General features: G+C 38.5%; 1 long non-coding RNA gene across 1 annotated transcript; it reads right to left on the minus strand.

The window, feature by feature from the left end:
* Positions 1-284: 284 nt before the first annotated feature.
* Positions 285-10,974, minus strand: LOC148639739 (uncharacterized). The gene is made up of 3 exons (XR_015930580.1): positions 10,816-10,974; positions 1,998-2,130; positions 285-674 (listed from the first exon to the last, which is right to left on the minus strand). It is a non-coding gene; the product is annotated as an uncharacterized LOC148639739 (long non-coding RNA).
* Positions 10,975-12,329: the final 1,355 nt, after the last annotated feature.

Raw genomic sequence — 12,329 nt, forward strand, 5'->3', positions numbered from 1 at the left:
AGAAGTAAATAACATATTTACTGGATTAAATCGAATGTAGGGAGGAATTGGAGGACAGTAATGCAACGTCTGCTTAAGAGCAACAGCAAGAAAAGAAAAGATGGGTCTAAAGAATGAAGAAATAAAATATTTAAATTTACACATGATGAAACATATACACAATCATATCTGTATGCTGTTAGAGTCTTTTAACAAAACGTAAAACAAGGAAGCAGATATGTTCCTCAGACTGCAGAATTGTTTCTAATGGTATATTCTCTCTAATTGAGAATTGCTTGCACTGGTTTAATTCAATTCAATTCAATTTATTTTTATATAGCACCTTTCACAACAAGGTTGCCCCAAGGTGCTTAACAATACAATTGACGATACATTTTGTCAATACAGAACAGAAGACCAGAAGACAATGGAGGAGAGGAACCAAAGACTCCTTAGTAAGGAGAGAAAAAACCTCTAGGGGTCCAAGGTCAACTGGTTGCCCAACCCCTTTGGGCATGCTAACATTATATCATTAAAAAAAGGAAAAGATGAGGGTATTAATCCATTCAGCCATCATGTCTTCTGTGTGCAGATATCTGTAGACCAGTAAATTCCTCCTAAACAATAGCTTTATCTACGATGTCCCTCTTGGATCCATGGCAGTGATGCAGCATCCAACTCAGATGGTACCCAGTCTGGGCGCCATCCAGACATGTGGGGAGAAGAATAGGATAGTTTGGTCAGAACAGATGTATCTACCTGGTAGGCCGACATAGAGACACACAATGGCATGTACAGCAGCACCAGCAGCCATGGTTGCAGCAGGCTGTAATGTAAGGTGTGAGTAGGCTAGGCTGAAGTCATAAATCTTCAGTCTTGATTTAAATACTGAGGTTGACATGGCATCCCGAATATGGGCTGGGAGACTGTTCCATAAGCTAGGGGCCCTGTAACTAAAGGCTTTACTGCCAGCTGTTATTTTATTAATTTGTGGAATATGAAGAAGGTTTTAGCATTAATGCATACAGTAGCGTTTTAGTTGTTTTTAATTTACTGCCATGCCTTCTTCTATCAATTACCTGATTGACATAACTAGATGAAATGGTAGAAACTAACTATGGAAAAGAGGCGGCAGTTTAATTTCAGCATTTTAAATAATACTGTAAAACACCATTAACTCTTAATTATCAATTAATATAACATACATATAATATACAAGACCAATCTGAATTCTTGTTAATTGTTAATAAGGGCCAGTTATGTATAAATTTATTAATGCTCAATTAAAGAACTTTTAATCTTTTAAAGATTGTATAAATAGAATTTGTGAACTCTAAAGTGTTACCGGGAAGAGTGTTTCTTAATCCTGTCTTTACAATTGACTTAAATAGATTTAGAAGGCTAAAGTAAGACAAGTAGGTAGCTGTGTCAGCATGTGCAGTCTGCAAAGGAACAAGTAAAGGTTTATTCCCTGCTGAAAAGAGAAGAAAGGAAACACGACGTTTCGGCTGCGGAGCCTTCTTTGGGTGTCACGTTGAAATGTTGTGTTTTTCCTTAAAGTAATGCAACCTTAGGGAGCTGTGATAACAACATGACTGTTTAAAATTAACTTTGAAACCCCAGTCAGACAATTCAGAAGCAAAGGTATAAAAAGCCTACTGTGAATGAATGGAACACTGCTCAAGAGGGAATGGGATAAAATGGACATGGACACATTAATGAATGAGTGATTGGCTACATCTGAGAGGTATACTGTTTTTTGAAGCACAAAAATGGCTTAATGGTTTAACATTACAAAATATCCAAAAGGGACAAAGGTAAAAGGAAATAAAAAGATCGCAATAGTTTCAAGGACAGGTCCAACAAGACATTAGAAAGGCTAAGGGAGGTAGAGAAGAATGATTTTATTCTGGACAAAATTAAGCTGAAACTATTTTGTCAGTAAAATGATTATAATAATAATAATAATAATAATAATAATAATAATAATAATAATAATAATAATTGCTTACACTTACAGTATATTGTGCTTTTCTGGACACTCCACTCAAGGCACTTTACAGATATTGGGGACTCCCCTCCACCACCACCAATATGCAGCATCCACCTGGACAGCAGCCATAGTGCACCAGTACGCTCCCCATACATCAGCTAACAGTGGGGAGGAGAACAGAGTGATGAAGCCAGTTCAGAGATGGGGATTATTATAAGTCTTTGAGTGTTACTCTGGGTGGTGTCAGAGTCAAAAGAAAAAGTCTTAAATTTCAAGCGAAATCCTTTAGGAATTATATTATAACAATAACATCTGTAAAGGAATAGGAGGTGATTAGAAAGCCTGGTATTGGAACAGATCCCTGTGAAGAGACGGAATGCTGGTTTAGTAAGAGAGGGGGGCAGGTAGCCCAGGGAGGAAGAGAAGGAACGATGAAGAGATCTAGAGGAAGGCAGGGTGGCACTTCTCTCTCTTCACCACTCAAACACCTCATAGCTCTTGTCTGGCTGCTTCTCCAATGATCCAGCCACCCTTCCAAGTTGTGTCCCCTGTACCTCTGAGGCACCTGTAGCACGTAGCACTCAACTGTCCAGCGGTGCTTCTTCCCCAGTGAACACAGACACACCAGGCCCTTTTCAACAGGATTAGGAGAACTTTGTACCAATGACCTTTTCTCTTTCAAAGAAGGTTTTCATCCTCAAGAAACTTTGGGCAGGCCACTTAAATACTGTATAATGTCTCACAGCTGCAGCTGTAACCTCTTAAACCAGCACCTACTGTACTGTAGGACTGCCACGGTACTGTTTTTACATCTCCATAAGAAAAGAATGAGAAATGGTGTGAAAGACTGAGATGCATATTCCATAGGTTCAGTTAAATTGAGGTCTGGGGATTGCTTTGGACATAGTAGGTCTTATGCTTCTCGAGCTACTGATGAACTATCTGGCAGAGTCATTATTTGGTATGTGTACTGTCTCATTAATTCAATTTTACCATCTTGAAAAAGGTATATCAACAAAAAATAAAATAAACAAGTGTTTTAAGTACTGTATCCACTATCTGGGGAGGATCAAAAAGACCTTAAAAAAAACCCTAAAATAGAACACATTTAACTGGCTTGTTTTATGAGATGTCACACTGCACACCACAAAATAATTATGTGATTATTGGGATGAGAAATAGCAATGATGGAGAATGATGTATTACTGTACTTATAGGGCAGGAAAATGGTTCAGCTCTCACGGTTCTTTAGGAGGAGCCCGGACTTCACAATCATCCATCTTCCTCTTGGCAACATCTGTCAAGGGCCTTAGCTAAAGGCTATTCATCAGTGCAGCCTGAGAGGCAAAATGAAAAGGCTCCACTTCACTCCTACAGTTGGCCTCCTGAGTGCTTGGGTCAGAACCAAACCCAGACCATTAACCAAACCTACCACTAGGGGAGATCCCAGACCTGCTGGGGCAGGCCTCCTCGTCTCCACTTTGTGCTACTTAACCTGTCCATTTAAACTATTGACAGAACACTTGGGTATCAACGAACCTATGATGGATCACAAGGCTACATTCATATGTGATTTAGTTTTTTCGTCTATTTCATTAATGTATGCCACTGCAGCAAATGAAGATAAAGAAAAAAAGACTATTTTCTGCCCTGCAGTGTAAGGTCTGTATTATATTTATACTAAGCAATAATCAGATAATTCCAAAATGAATGCTCAATTCTGCTATTCCCCAGATATGGCCAGTTTGAGTTATGTTGTAGGCCTTCTTTGATGAGAATTTCCAATAGCAACATGCAAATGACCAAGAGCCACAAGGATTGGGTATGCTTGACTTAATTAAGGTCTTCCTGGTTTCTATCCTAACACCAAACCCCGGCACTTGCTTAGCATTGTCAGGAGATGCATCACAGACGCATTGGTGCTATTTCTCATATTACAGCTAACAGCATGAGGAATAACTCTGACAGGAGGACATCAAAGCAGCAAGCTGGAGGTCATCATTTGTCCTGTGCAATGAAATGAAATTAGTTTAGCAGCTAGGTGATCATTCCAGATTTGGGGGTGCATCAAATAGAAAATAATAAAGCCATGTTAGCTAACGAACACACATCTGTTGATTAAATGGGAAAATTGCAGAACACTTCAGAGAGTTTAAGAGATTGTGGTAGTTTAAAATCTCTTAACAAAACAAAAGAAAATCTGTAATACAGTAATTTGCTTTATAGTTTAGCTAGAGAGACATAAAGTTAAAGTTAACTGTGAATTGTGTATCAGAAATATTTTCCTGAACACATTTGGCACATAATGTCTTTATAATAAGAGCTTTTTTTCAGTTATTCTGATTACGTATGAGAGCAGTAGAAAGCAGTAGTGTTAGATAATTATCCTGTAATCCTGAGCACTCAAACAGAATAAGGATTATGGTAGAGTGGATAAAATCAATACTCTACAGTTTTGGTGCTGGAGGATCCTACAATCCTATGGACAGTAAAAGGAAGAGGGGTTCAGTGTAATCAATTAATTAGGTGAAAGTGTACAACAAAGTTATTGTAAATGTTGTGCACATGGTCATTTGCCAGCAGAAAGAGCAAAGTTGTTTTACCATAAGCAAAAAAGTTAAAAGATCTGACTCTTATTTCAAAAGCGAAATGGTCTGGCAGGTTGCAGGGGAACATAAATGGAAACTCAGTAAAAGCAGATTTGGAACTGATACAAGGGAGCAATAATTTTATTTTACACAGTGAGCAGTTAAAGCTCAGAAGTGATTGCTAAGTCATAACCGTGAATCTGCCACCATTCTTGAGTCCTCCAGACACTGTTTTATTGGAATGTGAAATAGTCACATGGAGAATGCAGTAGGGAGACAAAGTGATGTTGGGAACTTTTAGATCTTCACAAGAGGAATGCTGGTAAATACATTTTCTTAAAATTAACAAATGTATGCATTTTTGAATTTGTAACACAGCCTCACTGATTGCAACATGGAAATAATTTTTCACAAAAGTGATACAGGTTTTGATAAAGAATAGCTCTTAAATGTGTGAAATTGTATTTGCTTTTTGTTTTGGGGACAGAAGCAGAGGTTTTAACAAAAGACCATTTAAGCTCTATTTTATCAATTTCTTTTCAATTTCTATCCATATTTTAATATGTGTTTTGTTGTATTTTAAAAAAATAGAAAATGAATGGACGTTCAAAGTTCATGTTTGGAAGTTCAAAGACTCGTTATTTGTTCTATATGTTCCTTTTTTTAGTCCAGAAAATAAGATCACTTTATTGGCCATATGTTGTATTAGGAATTTGTCTTTTTCACATACCCGAACTTGCTCTCCATGAGACACACAGACAGGGAGAGAAGCTTGGGGTCAGAGTGCAGGATCAACCATTTATACAGCACTCCAGGAGCAGCTGGGGCTAAGGGCCTTGCTCAGGGGCAAAACAGAGTAGGATTCCTCTGCCGGCCACGGGATACAAAACCAGCAACCTTCCAGCCACAGGCACAGATCCTTAACCACAGAGCCACCGCACCACCACTAAAATACAGTAAATAGCAAGATTTGGTGATGGTGTTAAAACAGTTAACCCAAATGATCATTGCAGACTCAAAGTATTGAGTTCTGTTAAAGAAAAGTTAAGGCTACCAGGTGATACCACACTCTATTTGGAGTGTATGTTGAATCCTATAGGCCCAAAATTTCTGGCTTATATACATTAACTGGGGCTGTGTTCTAGGAAGGAAGACACATTTGGCCAAACACTGGATATAATAATAATAATTAATAATTGCTTACACTTATATAGTGCATTTCTGGACAGTCCACTTAAAGCAATTTTATAAGTAATGGGGACTCCTCTCCACCACCACTGTGAAGCATCTACCTGGATGATGCGATGGCAGCCATAGTGCTCCAGAATGCTCACCACACATCAGCTATCAGCAGTCAGCAGGACAGAGTAATGAAGCCAATTCATAGATGGGGATTATTAGGAAGCCATGATTGGTAAGAGCCAATGGGAAATTTGGCCAGGACACCAGTGTTATGCCCCTACTCTTTTCGAGAAATGCCCTGGGATTTTTAATGACCACAGAGAGTCAGGACCTCGGTTTTACGTCTCATCCGAAGGACACCACCTTTTTACAGTATAGTGACCCCTATACTGTGTCACTATACTGGGGCATTAGGAACCACACAGACCGCAGGGTGAGCACTCCCTGCTGGCCCCACTTCCAGCAGCAACTGTAGTTTTTCCTAGGAGGTCTCCTACCCAGGTACTAACCAGGCTCATTACTGCTGAGCTTCTCTGGGTTGCCAGTTGTGAGTTGCAAGATGATAAGAGTGGGTTCATATTCTTAATGTGGCATCTTACCGCTTTTCAGCATGGGCATGCGTAGTTCGCACCTGCAGTGTTAAGGAAGTGAGTGAATTGCTTTTGACCATGCAAATTTAAAAGGATACAGAAATGTTGTCCTTATCTTTTTTATACTGCAAGTGTAGCAACTGTAGCTGTAAATTTAGTTCCATATGACTGTTAAAATCATTTATATAAAGATGAAAAAAATATGTTTTCCTTTGGAGTAGGGTGGTACACTGATTAACAGAAGGATTATAGCACAGTTACAATTCTGATCATGAGAACAAAAAACAACAAGAAAAATGTTTATTATGAAGTTTACCATATTGTGTAAAAAACAACTATTGAATTAAATGTTGCTCTGAAATAAAAAAATAAAAATAGATTTACTCCATTAGAAAGAAAAAAAGAAAGATGGAGTAGAACTGCATTCAAAAATGAGAAATTAAGGAATATCTTCTCACAATGAGGGGTGGCCATATGGATTAAACAGCCCAGGCCATGCTGTGACTGCAGTTTCTATGGAATCCATCAACAACTAGATCAATGCATTTGCATGAAATGGAGGACCAAGACAAGCTGAGGTGGTCTGCTCTGATTTGTTCATTTTGCAAGTGATTTCTGTTGTTTGGTGCTGCAGCCTAATTTTCTATTTGTAGTAAAAGGAAAACACAAAAAACTCCCAAATACCAACATCTAGACTAAATAACTAGACTATGTTAAAATACCCACAAGAGAAAAGGTGGATTGATCTGCTAGTGCATTTATAAGCTTCTGTAATGTAACTGAATATCACATTCTTCATTAGAATCATTTTCTTGGTGGCAGGGGGGCAATGTGTGTGCTGTCTTCATGCAGATGAGCTGAAACATGAGGAGTAGCTTGTTACTGTTGTGTGAGTAACAGTTAGCTCATAACTAAAGAAATCCAGCAGCATCCCACTTCATTTCAAACCCTGCTGCCTGACCTGAAATAAACCTCCCTTTTCTTTGTGAACTGTTGTGCTTAAGCATTTCATGTTTGTTTACATCATTTATATTCATTTAATAATATATTGTACCATGGTTGCTTGATCCTCAGGTATCCCACTTGTATATTATTTATATACAAGGGATCATGTTTTGTTTTTCAGCTTATGGCTGTGCATATAATAATGGATAATGATAGTAGACTTTGAAAAGATTGGATTTTTAAATGTTTACCCATGCAAATAACCTGGTTCTGATTTCTTCTGCTGATCATGTCCGTCAGTATTCATTAATTGACTGAGAAGAATCTGTACTAATGAGGTTAATTATATATTATTGAATACACTGAGTAGTCAACAATGTTCCAGGACCTTCAAAACAAAAAAAATGTATAAGGAAAATATATAATAATACCAATATTGTTTATGTATCAATATTTTGCAAGATTATGAAAAATGCATTTAAAATACTGTATAGGGTTAATGTTAACAATTACATTACCAAACATTGTCTCCATTGAAAGGAGTATAGGAACATAAGTAAGGTAGAAATAAAAGGAGTCTTTTTGGTAAATCTTCTTTAATTGGTTGCTAATAATAATATTAATATTTTAAGAATTATAATAATACATTTCTTATAAGATTCCATGAAGTCACATTCAAGATATGGCTAAGGAGCTGGTTCATGACTCTGGAATCCTCTAAGTACAGATTTTTTTTTTCTTTTATGTACTGAATGTTCCTTATATTAATTTCTGCTTGTGTTCTGGGGTCCCAGTATTGATGCTGATCATTAAAACGTCCTCTGATTTGACATGGTAAAAGGCCTTCAGGATTGAGAATACTTGGCCACTTTGAGAACATGAATCAATAATGTAAATAGAGACAGTATCTTTACTAGTGGTTACATTACAGTTATAACATAAGTGCAATCGGCAGGCAAACACAAATGTACTAGTGAAACTGGTTGGCAGATAAGGTGCCAACTACTTAGTAATAGTAATATATTTACTGGCAACAAAAATAACCTGGACAGACATATTGAATTAATTTTGCACTGAGCCTTGATTTAGGAATGATTTGCAATTGCAATATTACCTTTATTTTTAACCAGATTAGAATAGTCCTGGATATATTTTCCCATAAGTAACAGGCTTAAATATTTACACATATAAATTCCTGAGTTTATCTATTGATTTCTGTGTTGAGATCAACAGCAAGCAGCCCTGATAATGTACTTTAGTCAGAGATTGGTGCCCTGGGGTGAAGCCTGAAGAGAGCGGCAATCACAGGCCTTGTAATTGTATTAGATATACAAGGAGTCCACCAACACTTATAAGAAGATACTGAGAGCTTTTTCATTGAGAGCTCAAGAATGGCAAATAAACACTTCTCAATAACTACTGAACAGTGCACTAAATGTTGCAGTAACAGTGTCACGGATGTCGGAAGGGACGAACTGTGGAATGGCAGGAGAGCGAAAAAGACCCTATGCGTAGCGGCAAGACGTGGGTTAGCCCAGGCTCAGTTGTTCAGGAAATGCCGTATAGAAACCTATGCCCTCAGGTAGCAAACTTGGGGCGACCTGGTGCTAGGCAGGTTTCAAGGACATCCGAACCTCGATGCTGAGCAAGGAGCAGAGCAGAAGCAGGAAGTAAATAGGCTACACAACAAGACACACCAGAAAGACATGAATAATCACAGGGAAATAGGAGCAGGAGAGAAGTAGAGCACCCTCTAGGTGTACTGGGCGTGACAAACAGCCTTATTCAAAGTAAAAGTGAAGCAAAGAAAACACAAAAAAGCTCCAGGATTTCTATAGCTAACATTTAGTTTGAATTAGCACATTAGAAGACTCTTTCAAGATAGTTAAAGAGAGATTGGATTAGTCAGATAAAAAAAGCATAACATGGCAGAAATAGGAGGATACAGAATAAAGTGGGAACGAAAGTTGTTTTCCTTTGTTATCTGTAATGCAGTCATGCTTGTGAAAAACTGTGACCAGAATGTAAAATTAGTCATTGCCGAACAGTGGGGATAGGTGAGCTTATTCACAGTGAAGAGGCCCCATACCTTTTTAGAGAAAAATAGTCTTATGGGAATTTCAGCAGTATGATCTCACTGCAGTTTCTGGGATCGAGATTTTTGTCTTCTGTGGGGAAATCCGTGTCAGAAGAGTTGCCAGACATATTTTGTGGCTGTGTATTTTTCTTTTCCTTTTCCCGGGGCTTTAGGATAAAGTAATTTAAGCCTCATCAGACTTCCCATGAGCCGATGTGCTGAAGAGGCCTTTCAGCACAGCAACATTCGTTCTTTTCTAGGAGACAGACATCTGACCTCCAGTTCTGCAGCTCAGTAAGATTTTTAGTGAGTTACACTGAAAAGTGTAAGACATCCAAAACGTAAAAAAAATATATATATAATCAATTAAGCATTTGGCATTGGATATATGCAACAAATAATTCAAATCAAATAAAAAAGACAAAGTGGTTGCTATTGCAATCAAATCAAACAGACATGCAGGTCTGTCAGCCCAACACATTCTTCCGCTTTGAACAACTTCTGATCTGCTGAGTGGGGGCTGCAGATTTGCCACCTGGCCCAGACAAATGAGCCTGGCCCATCTGTCAATGAGAAAGGGGGGCTGGAAACTTGTCTGAACAGACTCCCTGTCTTCTCTGCTCCATTCTGTGCTCGGTGTTGTGTAACACAAGACTTACATTTTTTAAGTGTATAAGTAACAGAGCTATTCCTGAATGTGCGTGGGCTAGAATTTTTATGGGAGCTGTTGTGTTTTGTGATTTTAAAAATTCTCTGTGGACTATGACAGTGATGATACAGTGTTTAACAAAAATATACAAGCCCAGATGAATGTATACTAAAGTTCTGCACAGACATGAAGTGATCATTGAAAGTATTAATCAGAGGTTTCACTTATTTCTTAAAAACTTTTGTATCAGGACAGGACAGAAAGATCGGGTCTTTTTTTGCACAGTAAATCCAAAGATCTGCAAACAGGAAAACCATAAAATCCAACTTTAAACCCGAATTTACACAGGAATCTCATTTACAGACTTCTAATGACAGCCTTTAATCATTGAACTATTAGGCCTAAATTATGCTTCTAAATGGATATCATAACCAAAATACATTTGCAGCATGTATTTACTGTGCTTAGTGAAAAAGACGACAGGTGAAAACATATTGTTTTTTTTGGTAAAATTTGTGTATACCTTCGAATAGACAGAGAAAGTGTGAAACATTTTTGAAGATATCTGTAAGTGAAAATACCAACATACTTTTTCACTTCCTCTTCCACTTTTCTCATCAAAAACACCATGAGGATCTTGTACTTCTCAGCTTTCCATTTAATTCAAAATACATTTATAATAAAATACTAAACAAAAATCTCACATATTATTTCCAGAAAGTTTAATGTGCACAGGTAATTAGATAATATCATACATTTTGTTTTTTTAATTCTTTTTTGTACATACACTTGAAATCTCATTTACTACCTACCAAAGATGAAATGCACAATTCAAGCAAAATCACATCTGCAACCTTCTGTCGTCAGCCTGGGACAGATGGAACAACAAATAGATGTCTTCCAAATGTGCATGTTAATCAATCCTCTTCTTATCATAGTGCAAGTCCAGAGGGCAAACAGCAAAGCTACTATTCTGGATGGAGGACTCTGTGAGTTCCAGTGACAGGGGGTGCTGCAACCTACCCAATCAGACTTGAAAGGACTAGAATTTTGTGTAACAGTTTCCTAATGAAGACTGTGAGGAAGTTCAGAAGAAGAAACAATACAATAATAGCAAAGTAACATAACAGTACTACTTGTTTCACAAAATAATATACTTTGCCTTGTACATTAAAACACTGATTACCATGCTGAATTTGCAATATTACTGGGCAGTTGGGTCCAGACATAACAGACCCTGAGAATAAAATACTATTTCTGTTTTCGTTGCTGAATGCACCTACAACTAATTTCCAGTTGTTCAATCAGGTGAAGATTTTGTCTTCAGTGCTGATTTTGGCTTAAGAGACAAACTGATGGATCAAACTACTTATTCCGCACATTAAAGCCAGCATTCCAAAAACACTGGATCCTCTCCAGTTTGCCTATCGCACAAACCGCTCCACAGAGGATGCAATCTCTATAGCTTTACACACCACACTAACCCACCTGGATAAAAGGAACACCTATACAAGAATGCTGTTCATTGACTTTAGCTCAGCATTTAACACCATCATACCCATAAAACTTTCTACCAAACTCAGGGCTCTAGGTTTAGATACAACCCTCTGCAGCTGGATCCTAGACTTCCTCACCAGCAGACCCCAGACTGTCAGGATTGGCAGCCTCACCTCCAACACACTCACGCTTAACACCGGTGCCCCTCAAGGCTGTGCGCTCAGCCCACTGCTTTACTCCCTGTTCACCCACGACTGTACTGCTAAGTTCAGCACAAACACCATCACCAAGTATGCTGACGATACCACAGTCGTGGGCCTGATCACTGACAACGATGAGACTGCCTACAGGGAGGAGATAAAACAACTCACAGACTGGTGCCGAACCAACAACCTATGTCTCAACATCAGCAAAACCAAAGAGCTGATTGTTGACTTCAGAAGACAAGGAAAAGTTCACTCCCCCATCTACATAGAAGGGTCTGCGGTGGAGATGGTGAATAACTTCAAATTCCTAGGTGTTCACATCTCTAAGGACCTTACATGGACACTGAACACTTCCAGTCTCATCAAGAAGGCACAACAGCGACCGTACTTCCTGAGAAGGCTGAAGAAAATACACCTACATCCACTGATCCTCACCAACTTCTACAGATGTACGGTGGAGAGCATACTGACCAGCTGCATCACAGTCTGGTACGGCAACTGCATCGCATCCGACCGTAAGGCACTACAGCGGGTGGTCAAAACTGCCCAACACATCATCGGCAGTGCCTTACCACCCATCCAGGAAATATACAACACCAGGAGTCTGAAAAAAGCCACCAAAA

This window comes from Lepisosteus platostomus, chromosome 26 (assembly GCF_059453375.1).
Source record: "Lepisosteus platostomus isolate fLepPlt1 chromosome 26, fLepPlt1.hap1, whole genome shotgun sequence".
Classification (NCBI taxonomy): Eukaryota; Metazoa; Chordata; class Actinopteri; order Semionotiformes; family Lepisosteidae; genus Lepisosteus; species Lepisosteus platostomus.